The sequence below is a fragment of the Vulpes vulpes genome, chromosome 5, assembly GCF_048418805.1.
Source record: "Vulpes vulpes isolate BD-2025 chromosome 5, VulVul3, whole genome shotgun sequence".
Classification (NCBI taxonomy): domain Eukaryota; kingdom Metazoa; phylum Chordata; class Mammalia; order Carnivora; family Canidae; genus Vulpes; species Vulpes vulpes.
Genome location: NC_132784.1, coordinates 41,079,162 through 41,093,622, shown reverse-complemented (window position 1 = coordinate 41,093,622; position 14,461 = coordinate 41,079,162). Strand labels below are relative to the sequence as shown.

General features: G+C 42.5%; 1 long non-coding RNA gene across 1 annotated transcript in view; it reads left to right on the top strand.

The window, feature by feature from the left end:
* The window catches only part of LOC112919290 (uncharacterized), a 53,530-nt gene extending 40,220 nt beyond the window's left edge, over positions 1 to 13,310 (top strand). The window contains exons 4-5 of the long non-coding RNA XR_012001552.1: positions 200 to 311; positions 9,353 to 13,310. This is a non-coding gene — a long non-coding RNA (uncharacterized lncRNA). The remainder of the gene's footprint in view (positions 1 to 199; positions 312 to 9,352) is intronic.
* Positions 13,311 to 14,461: the final 1,151 nt, after the last annotated feature.

Sequence of the window (14,461 nt, the reverse complement as noted above, 5' to 3'; positions counted from 1 at the left end):
CTATGTAATGAAGCCTCCATAGAAACTGCCGAGGAAAGCGTTTTTATTTTCAGGGCACTTCCACTCTAGAGCCCGAAGGCTCCCACGTGCCACCAAGCCGGCTCCAAGCTCTACTGAGGACAGAAGCTCCTCCATTCAGGACCTTGCTCCATCTCTCTTCACCTGGCCGTTGATTTGTATCCTTTATTCTATCTTTTAGTAAACAAGTAAACGTGTTTCCCTGAGTTCTGCGAGCCACTCTAGCAAATTAAGACAACCTAAGAGGAGGTCATTGGAACAGCCGATCTGAAGCCAGTTGGTCAGAAACACAGGTAACTGGCCTTATAACTGGGCTTATAACTGGCCTCTGGAGGGGGGCCAGTCTTGTGGGACCAAATCCTTTAGCTGTGGGATCTGATGCTATCTCTGGGTAAATGGCGTCAGAATTGACTTGAATTCTTGGATACCAGTAGGATGTCTGAGAAAACTGCTTGGTGTCTTGCATGGTGGAACCCTCTCCCCCGCCATGTTGGAACTGGGTCTGGGAACCCTACAAGTGACCTCTGGTTGAGCATTTGCAGATAGCTGTAAAAATGGATATGTGGTTTGGGTGGAATCTAAATTAAGGAACTAATTATTTTGGTGCAATTGGTTAATAATATTGTTTGCAGTGTGTGGGACTCTGGAGAGAAGGCCAATATAAGGGGCATGGAGAAGGGGAGAAAAATGCTGTCCTCTGTCATTTTGCATCAGAAGAACGTAGGGGGCCTTATGGGCACAGTGGGAATATATAGGAGGGGAGTGATGAGAAGGGGGATCAAGAAAGAGGACTATTTTTTAAAAATTCATTTCCTTTACCTTCTGCATCCTGACTAGATAGTCTCTCATTTATCTGCTAAGCAATTTTTGAGCCCTATCTAGCAGGGTTTTTAGTACAGAGGATAAAAGTGAACAAGACACGCCCCTTCTTTTGAGTCATTTGCAGTTTAGTGTCAGAGACACTTAGGATAATGTAAGCTACAACTGTTAGAAAACCAAATTCAAAATGTCTTGGACAATAAGGGAATTTGTTATTCAAAGCCCTCCCCCTCAAACACATACCAAATCTGGTTTGGCATTACTAGGGTGGGGGCTGACTCAACCAAATCCTTAAGGACCAGGTTTCTTGCATTTTTCTCCGGTGTGCTCCTCAGGGTCTTCATTTCAAACTCACTCTACTGGGATGCCTGAGTGGCTCAGTGGTTGAGCATCTGCCTTTGGCCCAGGCCGTGATCCTGGAGACCAGGGATCGAGTCCCACACTGGGCTCCCTGCAGGGATCCTGCTTCTCCCTCTGTCTCTGCCTCTCTGTGTCTCTCATGAATAAATAAAAAATCTTAAAAAAACAAAAAAAAAAAAACAACTCACTCTACACACCCTGACAAGATGGCTGCTATAGCTCCAGGCATCTCTGGGAGACCACAAAATATCCAAGATTGTTACTTCTCTACATGACTTTTCTTAGAGTGCATAAACCTTTCCTAGAACCACACAGCAGATGCCGCCTTGTGGCTTTGTTAGCTGTGATTGCTTTAAACCATGATTTACCTGAGACTGGGGGCACGAAATGGACATTAGCAGAAAATCAAGGCTCTGATGAGTATGAAGTGGTAGACTATTGTGATTAATTTGTGTTTCCCTGGTGACTAATATGAGGGTAAGCACCATATCATAAGCTATTGACCACTCCCATTTCCCCCATTCTGGAATGATCTGCTTATTCTTTTGTCGTCTTTCCAATTAAGCTAATCTTACTGATTTGTAAAAGTTAGTTAAATACACTGGGTACTACCTATGTCACTTAATGGATTACAAGTGGCTTCTTCCAAAGGGCCTTGTCTTTTTTATATATGTATGGCGTCCCTGATTATAAGAAATTTTATTTTATTTTTCCCCCTTTAAGAAATTTTAAATTGTAATTTAGTCAAACACCTGTAACTTCTGCTATGATTTATGTGCTCTTACATAGGTAAGATATTTTCCTATTCATCTATGATTTCACTTTTCAGATTTAGGCTTTTAATATACCCAGAATTGGTTTCTATATGTGATAGGGATCCAATTTTACTTTTTCATACAGACAACTCATTCTCCCTGGGCTGTTTATTGAGTGGGACATCCATTCTCCAAAGGTTTGCAATTCCACCTCTGCCACAAACCAAGTTTCAAATATGAGTGCATTCATCTCTGTTCTCTTCCAGTAGTTCGACATTTTTAACTCTTTTTCTTCCTCGTATGAATTTTAAGATCAACTTGGTAGAGCCAGCAAAAACCCTGTAGAGATTCTTATTGGAACTCAATCAAATTTATGAATTGCTTTTGGAACGGTTTCCATCTTTGTGAAGTTTTCTCTTCCCATATACGAGCATGATGTATGTCCACTTATTCAGGTGTTCCTGTGTTCATTAATAGCTGATATGACTTTTTCCATTTTGGTTTTGTTCATCTTTGAGATTTATTATTGGGCACCTCGCAGTTTTTGTTGCTCTTATCAATATACTTTTATACTTGGTTATCATTGGAATCTGTGAATACTGTTGACTTTTTAAATTTAATTTTGATTTTTATCATAGTAGCACCTGGACATGACTCTGAAAGTCAATTTCACAAGACTTACAACAAAAACACTCATCTGTTCCCTATTCTGGTTTTCAACTTGGCATGATTTTACACCCTACCTCCCACCCCCCAGGACCTCTATAGTATCTGGAGCGGTTTTTGATCTTCACAATTAGAAGGGGGGGGGATGATATGGACATATGCTAGGTAGAGGTCAAGGATGGGCTAGCCAGCCCACTACAACTAACAGTTCTCCAAGTGCACAATACTGACAGCGCCAAGCTCTGTTACCTTCTGTACAACCATTCTTGTAGCTGTTTCTTTGGGTATTTAATCTCCACATTTCTAAGTAGTTTTTAAACTACAACATTTTCTTTTCCCTCTCCTTCTTTTTTGTTTGAAAAGTAGCTGTCACTGATTTATCCTTCAATCTCTGCCAGAGATTAAATCTTCCAATATATTGAAACATCAAGTAAACTACCATTTGCATTTGTTCCTGGGGAATCCCTTTATCCTCCTGTATGCTCCGAAGAACTGCTGTAGAGATATTAATCTGGGACTACCCTTCAGTAATTTTGGGAATCTCATTTCTCCCCTGTGTTGGATGACCAGTTTGCTGGATCCCTGTCTTGTACTTTTGTGATTTCTTCCTTCATTTTGCTGAAGCAGAGGCTTTACTGTGCACTCACTATCATTTAAGATTGATAATTTGGTTGCATGTATAATTCTGAACTGCGGATAATTTTCCTTCAGAATTTTCAAGACTTTGCGCCATTGTCTTCTGGTTTTCAGTGTTGCAGGTGAGCTGTCCAATGGATTCCTGTTGCCCAGTTCTTCATAAGTTATTTTGTTTCTTTGGAAGATTTTAGGGGTTTTCATCACATAGGTTTTAAAACTTTCCAGATCTTGATGTGGATCCTCATGTATTGGTTTAAGCACCCCGAGGCGCCATTCAATCTAGAAATTCATGTCCTTCAGCTCTGGAAATCTTTCCTTGTTTTCGTTTCTTTAATTTTGTCTTGATATCTTTCTTTATGAAACTCCCATTTTCTATTTTTTTGAAACTCCCATCTTCTAAATTAAAATTTCTTTTATATTATGAACCCCTTTTAACATTAACACTTTTAAATAGGCAATATAAAATGCATAGCATTTGTGCACTAAAACCATAATGCATGAAAATAGGAAACTATTGTCAGCCTTCTGTAACCATCTCAAGTGACTTCAAGGAGAATCCATAAATAAGAATCAGAAAACCTGTTAAGCAGAGGCATGCAGGCCATACTTGCGAATAATCATTATCAAAACATAATGTGTTACAACGACTTAAGGGTATTTCATGCATCTGTATGAAAAGCAATAAACCTTAGTTTATTTATACAACTGGACAAGTTATACCTGGCGACCCACGAGTGTTTGGAGAATTGCTTGCAAACACATACACCCCTTCCCCTTTTTTGTATATATATAATCCTCTGCAGCTAACCAGCTTTGGAATGATTCTTTTCCTTTTTAAGATTGTATTCATTTATTTGAGAGAGAGAGTGCAGGAGTGGTGGGCAGGGGGATGGGCAGAGGGAGAAGCAGACTCCCCATTAGGCAGAGAGCCAGATGCTGGGCTGGATCTCAGGATACTTTTTTTTTAAGATCTTATTTAGGGGATCCCTGGGTGGCTCAGTGGTTTAGCACCTGCCTTAGGCTCAGGTCGTGATCCTGGAGACTCAGGCTCCCTGCATGGAGCCTGCTTCTCCCTCTGCCTGTGTCTCTGCCTGTGTCTCTGCCTCTCTCTCTCTCTCTCTCTCTCTCTCTCACTCATAAATAAATAAAATCTTAAAAAAAATAATTTTCCTGTTCCCTAACATGGTGACCTCAAACATCTTTATTTGAGCAGAGTCTAAGTTTCCAGTTTATAAATAAATGAGGAAAAAACAAAATCTTAATGCCTGTTCCAGGGGGAAAAATTAACCACTTTAAGAATCAGAAGGCAAGAAATAATTTCCTACCTCACTGTATGGGTTTGGAGTATAACTGTGAGGAATCTTGCATGAATAATAATAAAAAAAAATAATTGTAGAAGGCAGTTTGGATGATTTGATGAAGGGGGAGCAGCCTGATGGATGCCCTGAATGAAGAGCTGGATCAAAGGGAAAACACAGAACAAAGGAAAATTATTTGTTTGCAAACTTTTTTAAATCAGGGGGAAAAGGTGGGTTTTCAGTCTTGTTTCAGGGGACTTGTTTCTTTGGGAAGCTGTAGAAAAATCTTTACTTTGGAATAGCTTAAATGCAGAGCCACATCAAATTTGGAATAATTTGAAATGGTCTGTGGAATCCTTGAAATGAATCTATGAATTCTTAGGACTCCATGGGCTTTAGGTTAGGAACCTCTGACTGGGAGTTAATGAGAACTGAAAGGATGGAGTTTATCTGGGCAAGATCATAAACACTTCTCAAGAGCACACTTAAACCAAGCAAACATGAAGGACCCAAGTAAAGATTGCTAACAGCAAAAATCGGACCTGAGGGGACCTCGGTTCCTCCCGTGTGCCTAGGAGAAACTTCAGGAGCATCTCCAAACTGAAGGCTGCTGAGATTTAAATTGCAAAGCACTTGCCTTCCCCACCCCCTGTTCCCCCTTTGGTTAAGGAAGACACCCGCCTTGAAAATCCATTAAAACAAGATGACCAGGGGCTGGGAAAGAAAGCAATGAGGTCACATTCAGCCATTCCTCAGGAAAATTCTAACACTTCTATTGACTGTGACTTTAGTGAAGAGAAGACAGCCTGTTTAAAATAAATAGATGATTACATTTGACAATAGTCCCTAATTGATTGGGATTTTGATTAAGTAATGGAGTAATTGCTACTGCTTGGGAACTTGTGCTGGACTGTCACAGAAAGATGACACCCAATTAAAGCACTCGAGGAGAAGAAAAGGATTCTGAATAATGTGACCTTCCGGTTTGAGATGTTTTGACATGCTTATTAGCTTTAAAAAATCATTTTTCATGAATATTGATAAAATAGCCATGCCTCCTTCGCGGAAACAATTACTGAGATGAGCTTTTATGTGTGCGGTGTTCTCTAGCTGGGGACGCTGGCAAACTTGGAGAGTCTAAGAGAAGCCCTCCTCTTTCTTGCACCTCGGCTTCAGCATTTGTAGAAAAGGAACATTTCTAGAACTTCAGGTCTATAGATGACCTTGAGAAAGTTACCTAATCAGTGTTGAGGCAGCAAGTTCCCCAGAGAAGCAAATCTGACATCCCTTAATGATCTATTTAATCCTACTGAGATTCCAGAACTGGAGACATCCACTACTATTGACTTGGGACCTTCAAAAGCTGTGCCAAGTGCTAATAAGCTCTGATCCTGGTCATCACTCAGATCAGACCACTGCCTCATCTGGTTATGTGCTTTTTTCTTTGTGACCTTAGAGTCAACTATGAATTGGCCCTTTGGCTTGGCTCCCTTAGATACTAGCACCTCCGTGTGTTATCTGGTGACTTAACTAGGTCCCGACTCTGTTTCTAGTCTTTCCCATCAATATACCATTTCAGCACCTACCAGCCTGACTTCTGGTGGCCAGCAGCTGCCTCTTTGCCTGGGGACTTCTTCTGGCTGACAGAAACCACTCTGCTCAAACGAACGGCTGACCGAAAGTGCCAAGGAATTAATAACTGAGAAGCACACATAAGAGTGGTCGACAAATATTCCAGCATCCTTACCTTTTGGGTGGGACCACTCTTCAGAACATGCTCTATACTGCTTTCTAGAGTTCACTGGCATTCGTAAGCTCCGGTTGTCTCTACATCAGAAACTTGCTGGATAAAGTACACCCTATGGCTGTCTTCTCTTCCCTCTCTCCCTATTTGTGTTTCTCCCCCTCCCTATTTGTGTTTCCTTGGACCCTTTCTGATTAAACTATGGCACTCAAACTCTTGTCTCAGAATTTGTTTCTGGGGAACCGAGACTAAGACGGGAATCTCAAACTTACCAATTCAAGTTAAATCCTAACTCATTTGCCCTTCTATCCTCCACTCATAACTGGCCACACCCAAACTATTTCCATCTCCCCCACCCTACTCTCCAGCCATCTCCCCACTTGGGCAGGCTACGGTACCTAGGAGTACCCTTTAATTATCTTTCCCCCTCAAACCCGATACCCAACCAATCAGCAAGACCCATTGGCTCTACTCTTAAGATACATTCCGATTTTGACCACTGCTCATCAGCTTTCCTGCCATAACCCTAATCCAAGCTACTGTGCTCTCATACCCAACCTGCTACAACCCCTTACTGCTTCCCTCCTGCCACTCTTCACCCCACAGCCCACTTATACCTGACGGTGTGATCTGCAGAAGTACACATCAATCTCGTTTCACTCCTGCTAAAGCACTGAAATGGCTCCCATTGCCACCAGAATAGACACAGAACTCCTGGCCCAGAAGCTTCTGCCTCCCTCTCCACTCCTGTCTTCGACCATGTTCTCTTCAGTATACTTTTATTCCTCCTTTCTGTTTTTCTACACACCAAGTGAACTCTTGAATTTGCTCTTTCCTCTAGCGGAAATGTTCATGTTCTTCCTCCAAATATTCACATTCATTGTTGTGGATGCTGTTTCCCACTGCTGAGAAGAGGGATCTTCAGAACTGAAAGACCTGCTGCTCAAGTTGCTCAAAGTTTTGATGGGCAGATAGCCCAGCAGCCGTCAGTGCCCCTGGGAGTTGCCCCAGTAGGAGAGCTGCCTCTCCTTTTTGGAGTAGTCCATACAGTCCCTCTTGCCCTAGCTTGGGGCCACTCTGAAAGGCCGTCTCTGCTCCAGAGGCCTTATGGGATTGTATCTGCCAATGCTGCTTCCTCTCTCTCCGTTCTGTGGGGGTTGATCCCAAGCACACACTGTGATCATTGCCTTGTGTGCTAATTTCCATCCAGAGTCTGTTTCTTGAGGAACCTGACCAGTAACACTCACCATGGAGCTATCAGCCCAGTTTCACCTGTCACGGGCCTGACCATGCCATCCAAGGTTGTATCTCACCACTGAATGAGTGGAGACAAGCACTCATGAAACATTATGGGATCCATGTGACTGCAGTAAACGTTGAGAGGAGGTGCAACGCAACAGGTGCAGTTAGAGATTACAGAAGGAGGACATTAGGGGGGCCAGATAAATTAGGGAAGCTTCACAGAGGGCTTGGATTTCCCATGGTCCTGATGAATGCAGGGCTGACATATCAAGATTCTGGTCTCTTCCTTTCTCTCTACCAGCTAGAGATTGGACAAGCATGATTTCAATCCTGTCCTTCAGTAGGGGTGATTGATAGGCCACTTGGATGGCACTGGTCCCTGATTGATCCATTAATCGGTGACCATGAAAAGGGCATCTTGATGGTGACATCACATCTTTCGCTTGCCTGTTAGGGGAACTGATACAAAAGAATGGATGAAAGACTTTTTTTACATGTTAGAATCAAAGTGCTATGATAATGTAAGCAAAGCAGGTTTCTGCATGGGCGACAAACCCAGCTGCCTCTGCCTTCCCCCAGCAAATGCTGTTCAAATGCTAATCCCCAACTCAATTCCTCTCTCAGGCAGCATACTTCCTGGCCACTTCTCTGTAGCATTAATTAGTGCACACTGAGAAATGTAAGCTCATTTCAGCACCAGCCCAGCAACACAATTAAAAGAAGGGCACACCAACTGTGAGAGAACATTTCATGCGATCCGATCCCACTCTACAGATGAACTAGTGGGTTATTTCCTTTCTTTTTCTTCTTCTTCTTTTTTTTTTTTAATCAACCATGGATACATACAATAACCAGTGAAGAATATTCATTAGATATCTGGGTTTACAGTAAGAAAGTTATAGTATCGCTCTCTTCCCTTACCATTGACGATTAAAGAGACATTGAGCCATTTTAGATATTTGGCATATTATCTGTTTGGTCTACCTAAGATTACTAAGATCCATGCTCCACGTGAATTTACTAAGCATTATTATATTCTACCGTAGAGGGCTCATTTTCACAGTCTAGCACAGAATGTGCAGAAAACACACAGGGATCCACTCTGGATGTAATGCACATCTTCGGTGCCCCACCCAACCTGAGGGCCCTGACACCAGGGGACTTTCGATGATGTAAGAGCTTGGCTCAGTCAGGTCCTATGTGGACAAGGAAAACTCACGGTGGCACCAAAAATGGCTCACTGGGCATCTGCGAGCATTCCCTCATTCATTCAGTGGTCCGGGCTGCAGAACTGCAGGTTGTCTGCTCAACCTGGACACTTGCTTTAACCAGACAAAAGGATAAGCCTCCATCCCAGCTGCTGGAGCAGCTGCAGCAGGAGGAAGGCCCCCTCACCCCCTGCAGTGGCCCACATGGTGCTCGGCTCAGAAGCACTTCCAGATCATTGCTGGCAGAGCTGACCACCTGGACCACAGGGCCAAGGAGCTCATTATCTCCCATATGTGCTAAAGCAAATGAATTACTAATAATGTGGCTGGATTGCTGCTCTCAAAGTGCTTTCTCCGGCACTCCAAGCCCTAGCACAGTGTAAAAGCACTAAGAACTTTATTTTTCCAAATAACATTTCCTTTCCACAAATTAAAACTACTTAGCATTTGTTCTAGCAGAGACCGTCCAGGCTACCACTAAGAGATGGAGAGGTGGTCCTGCCCTGAGGCCTCGCTTCCCAAACTTGTCAGCCACCTCACCCAGAACGTAAACCCGGAAGAGACAGGTGTCCAGGGGACACTAATCTGTATTTCTCTGATCACTAGGGAGCCTGAGCTTCTCCGTGCATATTCGCATCCCTCTTTTGTTGCGGAGTCAGCCCTACAGTTTTACAAAGAAACAGAATATACCTCTGTTCAACAGGGTATCTTCATTTTCTGAAGTATGGATAAAAGGCAAAAACTGAGCTGAAGTTGTTGATGGCATTGGATCATTACGACACACCCGTTTGGTGGCTCGTCACAGAAGTCTTGTTCCAAAGGTTGCATGGATACTGATGAATTCTAATTTGAACAGAAGATAAATTTGTAGAGAGCACTTCCTTCAAGCAAATCTGATCTGGAATATGAAAATCCAGATTCAGAGAGAGATCATCGGGGATGATTATTTGCTTGACAAATGGTTCACCGTAGGGTTCCCTCATGTAGTCAGCCCCTCTCCCCCGCGTGTGTTTAAACTAGAATGCTAGAATGCCCTCTTACAGCACACGGTGTTAATGCCTCTGATACATCTGATACATAAAGGTAGGTTTCCTAAAGTACGCGTTGTTCTTACAAGTGAGGCCCTTGCATTTTTAAAGATGTCTGTTGAGTTGGGAAATGGTACAGGGTGTATTTTCTCTTCGCTTTCAGGCCATAAAGGAAATAGACAAAGGGTGAATGTTCTGTTATTGCTGGGACCAACTGGGGCATGACACAGCCAGCTTCCCAGCACAGCTGGCACCCAGCCCTAGGATTCTCCTGGAAGACAACCAGTGAACACGTGGCTTCCTTGACAGTCCTGGGTAATGATGATCTGATGGGCTTCTCTTCTCGCCATAGGTTTTCCACCCCAGCTAACTGCCTGAGGTCCAGACTCACTCCCAGTGTGTCATAAGAGGTATAATGGAGAAACAACCCGAACCTGACTTCCAGTTGTAGAAGGGTCCTCCAAGGCCCTCCCTGTATCCACAGACCGGTTTCTCTGTTGTTTTTTTGCCTCCTGTGCTAGTGTCTCAGAAAGCTGCCTCACAGACCTCTCTGCTGGTGCCTCCCTTCCCTTGGAGAGTAGCCACTTTATCTTGAAACAGAAAGCCTCAGGTGCTAAGCTGGTCACTGAGACGATTTCAGATGCTGGTACCTAAAATTGGACAGGCTTCCTGTCACCAATGGGAAGGTCCCTGGGCAGCTTTGACCTCTCCTGTATAGACTACATCCCCCTGAAACTAAGTGGCTATGGTTCCCTGGGACCCAGAGGTATAGTTATTTCCAGAACCTTTCAGATCATGAAATAATAAATTCTTTCATAAGGAAAGTAACATTTAGAATAGGCCCTTCCCCTGATCTTCTAAGAATTTATTTAAAAATGTCCTTTGCTGTGGGCACCTGGGTGGCTCAGTCGGTTAAGTGTCTGCCTTGAGTGTCTGCTTCTCTGTCTCCCTCTACATCCTCCTCTGCCCCGTCCCCACCTCCTGCTCTCTCACTCCTTGCTCTGTCTCTCTCTTTCTCAAATAAATAAATAAAATCTTTTAAAAAATGTCCCTTTTGGGGGACAAGTTTTTCTATTGCTTGAAAAATGCTTATTAATTCTTTAATCATTTTCTGTATTTTTGTTAATCTTCACATTTAAAATAAAAACTTATTCTTTAATATCCTCGATGAGAAATGTGGGTTCAAATGAATTTTTCTACTTACTGATACTTATTCACACAGATAACCATTGTTATACGAACAATAATTCTGTGGTTTGTTTTGATTTCTTACATATTAAATTTTATACATAAATTAAAACTATTCCATTTCTCTTTGGTTCTGTTGGCTTATGTTTTAGAGCAAATCTCTAAAACATCATTTTGACTATTTGAGTATTATAAAAAGATCAATTTTCAGATAAAGGTAGTTGTCTCTCACTATTCTTTTTATCACTATTCCTTTCATTTTTCCCAAATGAATTTTAGGCTTATTTTATTAAGGTCTGTAAAGTATGCAATTAGAATTTTAATTAGAATAGTGTTAAAACTCTGGTTTAGAATTAGAGAGAACGGCTATATTACCATATTTCCTCTCTCTTTTAAGGAACATGGTATTTTGCTCCAGTGGCAGTAGATTCTCAACTATTTTATATTTTTGCTGGCCTTTATGAAAATTATACTATTTTAATTATAGTTTCTTTTTACATATAGTACTAAAAGTTGAAGATGACTCTCACAACCAGACATTTTGTTGAACTTTTTTAAAAAAGATTTATTTATTTGAAAGAGAGAGTGAGAGAGAGAGAGAGAGAAGATATAAGAGCTCGAGCAGGGAGGAGGGGCAGAAGGAGAGGGAGAAGCAGACCCCCGCTGAGCACAGAGCCCAACTCAGGGCTGGATCCTAGGACTCCTGGATCATGACCTGAGCCAAAGGCAGATGCTTAACCAACGGAGCCACCCAGGCTCCCCCTTAATGAACTTTTAAATAATATTTACTAATGTTTGTGTTTCCTTCTTTGGGTTTATTAAGAATACATTTTTGCCAGTTGAAAATAATATTTTTATTTCTTTTTCTGGAATTTTAAACTCAGGCCCTTCTTACTAGGTCCCAGTGGTATGGAAAACAAAGGCAAAAGAAAAAAAAATTGATTTCCTTACTGCCTACAGCCCTGGAAACAGGCAGAGTGACATTCCTCTAGGAATTCAGCTGCCTGGATATTGACAATTTGCTAAGGGCAACAGATGGTCTTAGCCCGATCCCCCAGGATCCTGTAGGTCTATTTTAACATATAACAATTCCTCTGGAAACTTCCTTTATCTCTACTTCCCAAGATACATGTTGGCAATCATCCCCCAAGCTTTTGACCAACCAATATACATCTGTAGGGTTTCAGGACTAGGGTTTTACTAGACAGTAATAAATGATCCTTTCCCAACCATAGCTAGCCCCCTCAAGGTCCTAGAATCCTTGCTTCTAAAATTCCTGGGAGACTTCCACTCTCCCTAACCCCCTCCCAACTTGAAAGTCTATAATGGGCCACCCTCATGACCCCAGTGCGGCTCTTCCTGCCCATGGGTCCCATTACTGTGCTTTAATAAAGCTACCTTTGTGCACCGAAGACATCTCAAGAATTCTTTCTTGGCTGTGGGCTCTAAACCCCAACAATTTCTACATCACTAGGACTTGAACCACCAGCCATAAGCAGTGGAAAAGACGAAGCCTTATGCTAAGGACTGATTATCTAGAGATAATAGGATCCTGAAGGAAAAAGTGACCAGAAATCAATGGAAGGAAGAATTTCAGGGTGAGGGTATTCGACCCAGGAATTCCACTTCTCATAGTCTCCCATAAAGAAATAATAAAACATATGGCCAAAGCTTGATATGTGAAAATGTTTGGAGTATTATTTATCAAAGTCAAAATTTGGGAAAAACCTAAATGAACTGCAATTAGGAAACTGCTAAATAAATTATGGGCATTCCATGTAATGAAAGCGTTTGTGAGCATTAAAATATAATGGAAGGAGTATTTGACCATTTACCAAAATGGACACAAGTTATTTATTGAAAAGGCAAGATATGAACTATATATAATGCAAGCTACAAATGTAAATATGTATGTGCAGAAGAAAGAATGGAGGGATGTGTTACTTGTGCTTATCTCCAGATTGTGGCATTATGAGTCATTTTCATCCTTCTATTTTCTACAGTGAGCATGTGTTACTTTGTGATTAAAAAGAACACTGCTATGGGCCGAAGGCACAGCCCCCACCCCCACCCCCACCCCCACCCCAATTCATGTTACAGCCTCTCAAGGTGACAGATATTTGGAGCCGGAGCCTTTGCCAGAAAATTAGATCAAGAAGGTGGAGTCCTCCTGAATCCGATGAGCACCCTTATAGGAAAGGACATGAGAGAGATGATCTTTTTTCTCTCTGCCATGTAAAGATACATGGAGGGCAGGTGTCTACGAGCCAGGAAGCAGACCCTCGCCAGACACTGGATCTTGGTCCTCCCAGCCTCCAGAACTGTGAGAAATAAATGTTATTGAAACCACTCAGTCTACGTATATTTGTTATAGCAGCCTGAAGGAATTCAGGAAAACACCATATTATTTATTATTAATAGAAAAAGTAGAAGGATGAATGAGGAGATGCAGAAATACTACAGGCCAAGCAGCAAAGAGAAAATAGGCCACAGGATTTGGTCATTAGAGTTAAGTCACCAGTGTTTGGGTTAAGTGTTATGTCCATGGAGGTGAAGGCCCAGTGCCCTTGACTGAAGCAGGCAGTCCTGCACGGTAGCTGAAAACCCAATGGACCTGCTATAGGTATTTCTCTTTTTGGGGTGTGGGGTGGGTGTGGTGGGTTAAAGATGGCTGCAAATTCTTTGCTCCTTTCACCGAGAGGTGGAATTTAGTTCATCACTCCTTGAATCTGAGTTGGCCATGTGAATTCCTTCATCAGTGGAATGCAGTGGAAGTGATGTTCTGGAAACGTCAAGGCTAAGATCATAAGTTGTATTTTCTACCTGGCCTCTTCAAATACTCTCTGTGGGAGCCATGATTGCTGAGTAAGAAATTCAAGAAACCTAGACCACTCTGCTCCAGTCAATGGTCCCAGCTGAGCCAAGCCATCCTTAACCAAAGCAGCATACCTGCAAGAGAAGCTGTCTTGGGCACCCCTCCTCCTGCCCTGGCCCCAGACCAGCCGGCCCAGCAACAACGAAATGACCTCTACAGATGACTCGTGAAATGGAATAATCACCAGCCACGCTCTTCCTAAATTCCTGACCCACATAATTGGGAAATACGATAAAGTGGTTGCTGTTTTAAGCCAGTACATCTTGGACTAGCTTTCTATGCAACAGTAGATAACTGGAACAGTGGGGTATCTATTTTTACATAAGCAGCTCTTTATGTGAGCAGAAAAGTAGCTGGCCTTCCTTTCTCCTTGGGTTTCCTTTTGGCATCCCTAGGATTCACAGAGGCCTCTGGGAGGTAGGTACCTGGGCTCCTTACTGGGAAATTCCAGTAAGAACAATTGTTCTAATTTTCCCTGGCCTCAGCCTCTTAAACCACCCTGAAAAAGATCTCCCAGGAAAACTTCTATGCCTTTCTTCCTCCGTGACCATCTGCTAACTACCTTAATTGAGCTGTGATATTAATCACAGGCATTTGGGCTGGGCCCAGAAGATGCTCTGAAGA